Below are 9,454 nucleotides of genomic sequence, written 5' to 3'. Positions count from 1 at the left end.
ACCCGAATAACTCGTCGGAAATCGAAATGTCCCGTTATCGTTTTTGGACTTAGTTAACTAAAATTATATATTTATTTTCATTCAATGAGGGTCCAAATCATTTAGGAACTCATGAAATTAGCCCAAAACATTTATTTCTTAAGTTTTAGAAATATCCTCGTCGGGTGACGAAAACTCAATCGGGTGCGACCCAAAGCATCGTTTAAGGCCGGTATCGGGTAGAATTCCACCGTGTCCAAGTTTTAGGGACTATATAAACATGTTTTAGCACTCATTTGAAGCTTTTTCCTTCTCTCTCTACTCTCTCTCTAACCTCTCTCCTAAATCCCAAGATTAAGTGTCCAAAACTCAAATTTAAGGCTTCAAATCCTTAAGGTACCTTCCTAGCCTTAATCTATAGCATGTTTAGCTTCCAAATTAGACACTTAATCATAAAATTGGACATTATATGTGAGTTTACGGCCCAGGAGGCTGCCTAGGCCGTAAACACCATTTTGAAGAGTTTTTTTTAGCCCTTAAACTCCTTCCTAGACTCAAATGGACTTTAGATATGGCTAAGGGACTTCAAGATATGGACTTAGAACACCTAAAACTATAATTTTGTGGACTTTGAAGGAGTTTACGGCCAAGGCATAAGCTTGGGCCGTAAACTCATGAAAATGGTGTTTTTCATGCCTTTAAACCCTTCCAAATCACCCCTACAACTTAGATATGAATTATAGGACTTTGATTCTTGCATTTGGACACTTGAAACATTAATTTTGAAAGACTTAGATGAGTTTACGGCCAAGGAGAGTTCTTGGGCCGTAAACTCCACAAAACTTGGCATAAATCTCATTCTAAGGTGTTAGAAAGCCATCCAACACCACCAAAAGCTTTGGAATAAATCAAGGGACCAACCAAAAATACTTTGAAGGCCTTAAACACATATTTTATAGGGTTTCTAAGAGTTTACGGCCAAGACATGTTCTTGGGCCGTAAACTCCAAAATTTTTGGTGTTAGAATGCAAACTACACACCCCTAAGGCCCTTAGATGAATTTTAGAAGTCCTTTCATGCATGTTCTAGGCCTTGAAACACTTTGGAACACCACACACAAGAGTTTACGGCCATGGAGGGGGTTTCATGGGCCGTAAACTCCACAAATCCCCCAAAAATCCCATGCAAACTCATGTTAGGCCTTAGATTAATTTTACCAATCACATGTGATTTGTTCTAGCACCATTTAGCACCATTTCCTTGAGTAATTAGGAGTTTACGGCCAGGAGCCTATGCTAGGCCATAAACTCCCATAGATTAATCATTCTAGTGATTTTAATCCCTTCCATGCATTTAGATCAAAGCCTAGAATCATTTCCCATGTCCATATAAGCCATTTAAGCCATTTAAACACCCAAAACCACACCCACATGAGTTTACGGCTGTAAACTCATGTATGTGTGTGTTTTGTGGTTGTAAACTCATGTAAAAGTTTACTCATGGGGAGTAAACTCAAGTCCCAAGTCCCTAGTGTCATTTCACGTCTTTAAACGCCACCTGGGTCCCTCCAAACACTCGTATCGGAGTGTTTTCACGACTTGAAGCAATTGTCCCTATCCAACAATTAATCTAAGTCCTAATTAGATACAAATGTGTATCTTTACATTATAATTAGGAACCTCGTGTATTTACAAGCCCCGGATCAACTCTTAGCATCCAATTCGTCATACTTCTCGTCCGGTGAGTTCATACCCCTACGCCTTTTTCACTATTTTTAACTGTTTTCAGGGGGGAATACAAGCAAACCAAAACTGTGTTCAAATCATAACTTTTATGTATTTCAAATAATATCTGGCAATCTTATAAACTCTTTTACACCTTAGGTATTAGGTTGAGCATAAGGAATGATTTATCAATTACAACTAAATGGATTTTAGTTAAGAAAATAACCAAACTAATCAAATTATTATGGGAATAATTTGGGGTTCTATGTTACTCTTTATATCAAGTATTGATACCTGTATTAAGTTATTAGATAAACTATGTCTGGTTCAGTTTATCTCTATACCATTCGAATGTTTTGCCAGATAGTCTCATTGTATGTAACTATTTTCACTGTATCATGTCTTAAAGTCTTTGTATGTTTGTTATCGTATGAGAATCCTGTGAATAGTTTAATACTAGTTTGTGAGATAGTCACTACCCTTTATGGATGATCAAGTAAATCCTCTCCGGAAGTGTAACCAGAGTCTCCTGGAGGGAGAGCGAAGAGTTTGTGAATAGATCTATTCGGGACTGACAATCCCACACCTTAACTGCTAGCTACAGTTAGGCGGGCACGCCTGGGGTGACAAATTCTGGATATCATTCGACGTCTGACTAACGTCAAGGAGGTCTCGTTGTCATATCAGCATGGTTACCCGACTCACAATATGTATTAATATAAACTTATTCACAGCTAGGATCTGTTTAGAATCTACATCTTGTTCGGGATGGTAATCCCAAGGTCTTGTAATCTATATCTCGTTCGGGATGGTAATCCCATGGTTTTATGTCTATATCTCGTTCGGGATGATAATCCCATGATCTTGAGTCTATATTTCGTTTCGGGATGGCAATCCCATGGTCTTGAAACTAAATCTTATACGGGATGATAATCCTATGATTTTATTAAGCTATCTTATATCTAGTTTCGGGTTAGTGATCCCATGGTTTATCAAACTATCTTATATCTACTTTCGGGATAGTGATCCCATGGTTTTATCGAATTATCTTATAACTGGTTCGGGATGTAGTCCCAAGGTTTTCGAAATACTTTCTATTTACAGTTCGTCTAAATTATAGCTTTGTGAATTAAACTATACTATGTGTTATCTAATCAATCTTACAATTAAGAAAATATGGGATTTTCTTGGATATCAAATCTTTTCAAGAAAACTAAAGGAAATCGATACATTTTTACCAAAACAAAACCGCTTATGAACTCACCAGCTTTATGCTGATTTTCAAACCGCTTGTATTCACAGGTCCAAGTTAGACAGGTACCCGGCGATATCTTTTGGTGAAGATGGAGTGCTCCGAAGACCGTCTCTTTTGATTATATAATATATGTATAACTTTTGTATAATTTACTTTTGAACCAAATGTAAACTTTCATATATATGTAACGTAATGGTTGTTTACTGTGATTACTATGTACATTGGATTTGATACACAACATGGAGTCAACCCCGGGAACGTTTTCGCCTTTGGTTTTCGGGGTGTGACAAAATGCATCCAACTCGCCGAGTTTATTCATGCACTCGACGAGTTGGACCCCCAGACAACATATTTTCGAGTTTTGGTGCTGGAATTGGTCTAGAATCATTACCTTTGACTGTTTTGGGCTTATAAAACTTGTTTTGAATGTGGTAATGATTATGTTAAACCAATTTCAATGCTGTAATAAAAGTTTCAAGTTTATATGTGTTCATGTTATTCTTGAAAATTGTTGATTACGAATGATCATGCTTATGAGTTTTGCTAGATCATAGGAATTGTATGCAAATAGTTTGTTGATATAATTCATGATCTTGTTGAAAGTTGTATAGAGTTCATAACTTGTCCTCAAGTTATGAATTTTCAAGAATTTTATGTTTCCTTGATTTATGAGTTAGTTTAGATTGATAATGAAAAAATTATGTTTTAGTTGTTTTCAATCCATATTAGTCTAAAAGAAGTTCATAAAATATGTTTTTGTAACTTTTCTTCAAGTTATGTGAAAATTCATATTTATGAATCTTAAAAACTCATAAAAGTTTTGTAGGTTACATAAAATATAAGAGTTTTTCCATTAAATAGTTTAATGACTCCATAACTTGTCCTCAAGTTATGGATGTTGAAGAGACACTTCTTTAAAGTGTTTTTAAAGAATAAGGGGTTACATTAAAATGAAGAGTCTTCATTTTAATGAACCATTAAACTCATAAGTTATGATTTAAAGAGTCTTGAGATAGTTTCAAAACTTGCCCTCAGGTTTTGGAATTTGAAAAGTTACTCCTCATGTATACTTTAATTCCAAATAGAACATTGAAATTTTAAAAGGTTTAAAATTCAACCCTTATACTATTTAGTGATGCACAAAACCCGAATCCGATCCGATCCGATCCGGATCCGAATCTGATCCGGTTTCACTTACGTCATCAAAAATCTGATCCGGTCAAAATCCGATCCGAACCCGGTCAAAATCCGATCCGGTTCCAACCAAAATCCGAATCCGATTTGAAACCGGTTTAAACCGATTTTAGTGGGTTTTAATCGGATTTTGGGGCGGATTTGGATCCGGTTTTTAGCGAATCCGATTTACGATCCGGTATCAAATCCGATTTGGAATATAGGATTAGGATCCGATTGAAAATCCGGTTTTAAATCCGATCCTATCCGGTTTGGTCAAAACCGGTTTTGACCCAATCCGGTTTCGGATTGGATCCGGTTTTGAATAGTGAAACCGGTTTTTGTGTGCATCTCTAATACTATTATTATAATTATAATTATATAGATATATATAAGAGGAAGTCAATCATACCGTTAGTAGGCCTCATTCACGAAGCCGGTCTATAAGGGGGGTATAAGGTTACTGCCTATAAAATGGCAGTTTAATGGGTGTCCACTCTCACCCACTGCTTCCTTGACTGGTGGAGGGTCGTTAGCCGAACGGGTAGGAATGGACTATAATTCTCCCTTCATTAAAAGTATAATGAAAAATACTAAGTAGCTAAGCACTTATAAATTCCCAATCTTAGTTACTTAGGAAAATGTGAAAAGGTGCTAGCCCATAAAATTACACTTTGTACCTTACCAAGTCGTTAGTGGAGCGTGTGTGGTTAACCGGCACACTAACATGGACTAGTAAGGGTTGCAAAGGGTAACTTGGCTTTATTATAGATCGGTGGAGCGTGTGTGGTTAACCGGCACATCGATTAGGTAATATTGTTAAGGGTACCAAGTCAATTTGTATGGTTATTCACACCTTGTTTGTGATCCTCGGCATCCCAGTCACAAATTTGAGAGGGCACAATCGAGATTCAAACATGCCATTGAAAAGTTCAATGTATCTCAAAAGATCTAGGAGTTTCAAAACCAATAAAACCTAATAATAAAATATTTCGTTTTCATTGTGGAAATTGGTAAATTGTCATTTACCTACCTTCAACTATTTAATAATTTGGATTACGACATCCCTCTTCCAGTTATAAATAGGTTGTTGGGTCATAGCCTTAATATTTCATATTGGGTGTTATATTAAGGACTTTAAATCAACTGACTTGAATTTCTCCCATTATAGATGTCTAGTTTAGATAGCTATGGTCTTCCCAAATCTTTAGGAACAAGCTTCCTAATGAAGATGATATCCCGAATGGCAATGAAGGTGAAAGATCAATCCCTTTGTTGGGCATTTGTGGGACTAGAAATCATACTTCACTTCATCCACCTCCTCCAATAGATCTCCCTATCCCACAAGTTTTAAGACTTGATAAGTTCTAAGTCACTCAATCCCTATTGGCAAGCAAAGTTTATATGTGCTAAGATCTTGGGGATTAAGCCACATATTGACAAGTCGGGAGAGTCGGGTGTCGAAGTCTCGAGGTAGCTGGCTGCTGACTTGGTTCTTCAGTCATTCCCTAATGACAGGTCGCGATAAGACCCTTAATGATCTTACCTATTTGCTTGATGATGCTAAATCAGCAGTGATTTGGAGCATTAGTAAAGCAAGTTGGATTGGAAGATCTACTTTCCAAACCTATTTGGACATTGAAAATGGTGACATTGGAGGTCTAGGAAAAACTTTCTCTTCCCAATGGAAAGGGGTCAGCCATAGTCAACTCGGTTGACCAAATGGTAAAGAGAAAGGTTAAGTCTGTGATAGTCCCATGTACCGTTTCGAAATAGTACATATGATTCTGTTGCCAAAGGAAAGACATTGGTTGCGAAGCTGCTAAATTTACCTGAAACATCTTAAGGATGGTAAAGTCAATAGGTTTGACTCTACTTCAGGTAAAGTCCATTGTCTAACTCTATTAAGTTTCTATTCTGAGATTCTTATTGCATAATGAGACGAGGTCACATGTTGATGTTTTAAGAATCAAAGAAAAAGTGATGAAACTTAAAGGAAGTATATGCTGATTCTGATCGCGAAGATGGATTTCGATCGCATGGTTCGGTGATCAGAATTTTGAGTTGTTACTTAAGAGTTATGATATATTGCTTAGGAATAGATAACAACAAGTTTTCCATATGGATTGTAAGGATAAATTTTTCCGCAAAGTTTTAAAATAAAAGAAAAATGTTTTTGATTTTATTTATTTTAAGTATCATTACAATGGCATTTGTGAAAAATTGTTGGTTATATGTTTCCATTGATAAGCAATATGGGTAAATGGATTTGATTCTTTCATTAGTGGAAGTGACATAATTTACCAAATAAGGAAAGATTCTCATCACCCAAGTTTCAGTTGGATAGAAACTTGGAATCATGCAACTTGTATTGTATGATCATGAGAATTTTTTTATATATTTGGGAAATTAAGTCTAATTCCTTGTTCACATGTATATGTGAATCAAGTGAAGGACAAAGGGATCGGATACACTTGGGTGTGCGCTGATCAAGTCCACCACAAAGTTGATAAGATTATTCATTATGATTTACTAAAGTTTAGTAAATATGGTTATACTTACAAGTTTAAGTATAGTTCTGGATCATTGGAGAAGTTTCGATGATAGACATAATGAGTAAGAAGAATCAAATAAGGCAGAAAGATAAAAGTTTGTCTAATCTGAAGAGATGGGAGAGTACTTGAGTATCTTGTTTTATGATTATCTTAGTGATTATGAAACCATGTCACAATTGATCCTCTAAGGACACCTTAGTTCATTTTGTTTGGCTAAGGAGAGGAATCATGAATTGTTGAAATGGTTAGATCAAAAGATAAATTATACTTCGTTCCAAAATTAAATCTTAGAGTCATACTCCAAGATTAAGCCTTGAGTGACATAATCTTAAGAAAGGTTTAAAACACTTGTTAAATGTAGAGTAAAATGTGTTCTTACTCTTGTACATTTGAAATTGGTAAGTTGTTATGTTTTGGATAAAACAAAGACCAACTAAGACCAATTGTGAGAAGTGTTTAACTTGATAAGAATCTGCACTAACTCTTGAATATTCGTTTTTGTCAAGGAGTGGTTCTTGACAAAGAGAATCTTATATGTCAAGAGGTCAGTGGGAGTCTTAAAAGGATCTTAAGATAGATTCAAGAACTAATCAAGAGTTTTGTTAATCACTAGACCACGACTTAAGGTTTGTAACCTATCGTGTTGACAGATTCTGTGCCCATTCCAGTTAAAGTTGGTTTTGCATTGGAGTTCTGAGAGTTCTCAACTGGTTGCATAACAACTTTGAAGCAATGGCAGGCCCTTGTGCTACCAGGTGGCAAGAAATTAAGACTGCACAAGTTCAGTCCATATGAATTTGGATTTGTCATTAACCTTGTCGTGTGATTATGGTTATGTCAAATTAACATGGATAGGAACACATACACCATTAAAATCTAAGTGTCACAAGGTTTCTCTCCGATTCATGAAAATGATAGTGAGGAAACTCTTTCACTAAGTAGATTTAAGTGGATAGCAAGTGTGAAGTTTGCATTCTCATGACGTTGGTGGAGCGTGCGTGGTTAACCGGAACACTAACTAATGAGAATGGCAAAGGTTTAGGCTCACATGTGAGCTATCTAAGGAAAGGATTAGACTCCAGGTGTATGATTTGATAAAGTCTTATCAAGGCAATCTAGTATCAGAAATCTGACTGATTTCTAGGTACATGTCAAAGCTAGTGGGAGCAGAAAGTGTTATGCTAGTTAGATAATAATCATTATGCTAGTGGGAGCATGATGAATATGTTGCAAGTTAGTAATGTTAATTATAGAAGACAAAAAGTTTCAACTCGCTTTGAAAAAAGTTGTTTTACTATAATTAAGGGAGAGAAATTTATACTTCATTCCAATTCTACAAGCTTAGATTGAGATTTTAATCAACTTTAGTCAAGAATATATATGAATGTTATGTTGGAATGGTTCAACATAAGGAATTTCTATATATGTTGCTTTCTCAAAATTCGATTATGATTACGGCATCCCTCTTCATAGTTCGAATTATGAGAACATGACAAATAAATTTTTTATAGAATGAATCGTATCCCATATGCTTTGGATATAGGATCGATTGCATGTGTTATAATATTCATGAATTCTAAATTTTCCTAATGCTTAGGGCGTTAAGAAGGGAAAAGGGATTAGAACTGGATATGACTAAGATGACTAAGCAATTGTCGAGAACAATTTGGGGTTTTCCAAAGTTTGGTTACTCAAGGACAATTGGAAGTATAGAGTAAGGATCGTCTTGACATATTTTGGAAAGAGGCAACTCTTGTTCAAAAGCGATGGTCAAGATGGGAATATGGAATTGTTTCCATAGGTGGAAGTTATTCTTTGAATCTGTGTAAGATTAAAGAACTTAACGCAAAGAAGGATGTTCAAAGGAATGTACTTTGAATTTGAGACTTCATATCCATGGAATTGCTTTCCATTGGAATACTTTGTAATGTTTGTTGCCAAGTCTTTGTGACTTGTGTGAATATCATTACAAGAGGATCATTGCATAGATTATGTTAAATGACAAGAACTTGGTATTCTTACATTTACAATAAGGATTGGGATTGTGAAATGAGAATCATTGAAGTCATGTTCAATTGATATACATTTCACAAAGAGATGACCACATGTAAACATAGTGTGCATACATGGAGTATGGCATAGCTATTGTTTAGAGAAACATAGTATGCATGCTTAGAGCATGGCATCACTACTGTTTCAATTCAAGTATTAAGTTGATTAATCGAAACATGAATAATGAGTGATCAATATGGTGCTTAGATAAAAGGTGTTTTATTTACGCTCAAAGTGTTGATGCCATATAGGACTAGTATTATTTTGTGTTTCACTTTGCATGTTTTGACTTCCAGAATAACGAGGTCATTCTCCTGATTGACCAAGTTATTCAAACCATCCACAGTCAGTCATATATTGGAAGTAGATATGAATCAAGACTGTCGTGAATTTGGCTTGTATGATTTGTCTAAAGTGCTTTAGACAATGCAATAGTTGCTACAACATTCATGAGTACTCATAAGGGATGAGTATTGGATTCAACCCACGCTCATTTGGATTCACTTCATGGATTTTATCACGAGTGAATCATGAGACGATAATATCTTATATTCTTCAAACCTAGACATATGAGTTGTTGACTATGAGTTGGTTATACATTGATTGTAAAAAAACGCATTGGTAACTCGATGCTATAAAACGTGCCTTTGTGTATGATTCAACAAGTAGTCAGTACAAGCAAATGAGTCAAAGTTTATCCATTCCTTTTACCTTCG

The sequence above is a fragment of the Lactuca sativa genome, chromosome 5 (assembly GCF_002870075.4).
Source record: "Lactuca sativa cultivar Salinas chromosome 5, Lsat_Salinas_v11, whole genome shotgun sequence".
NCBI lineage: Eukaryota > Viridiplantae > Streptophyta > Magnoliopsida > Asterales > Asteraceae > Lactuca > Lactuca sativa.
The sequence above is the reverse complement of the archived record's forward strand: the minus strand, read 5'-3'. Positions refer to the sequence as shown.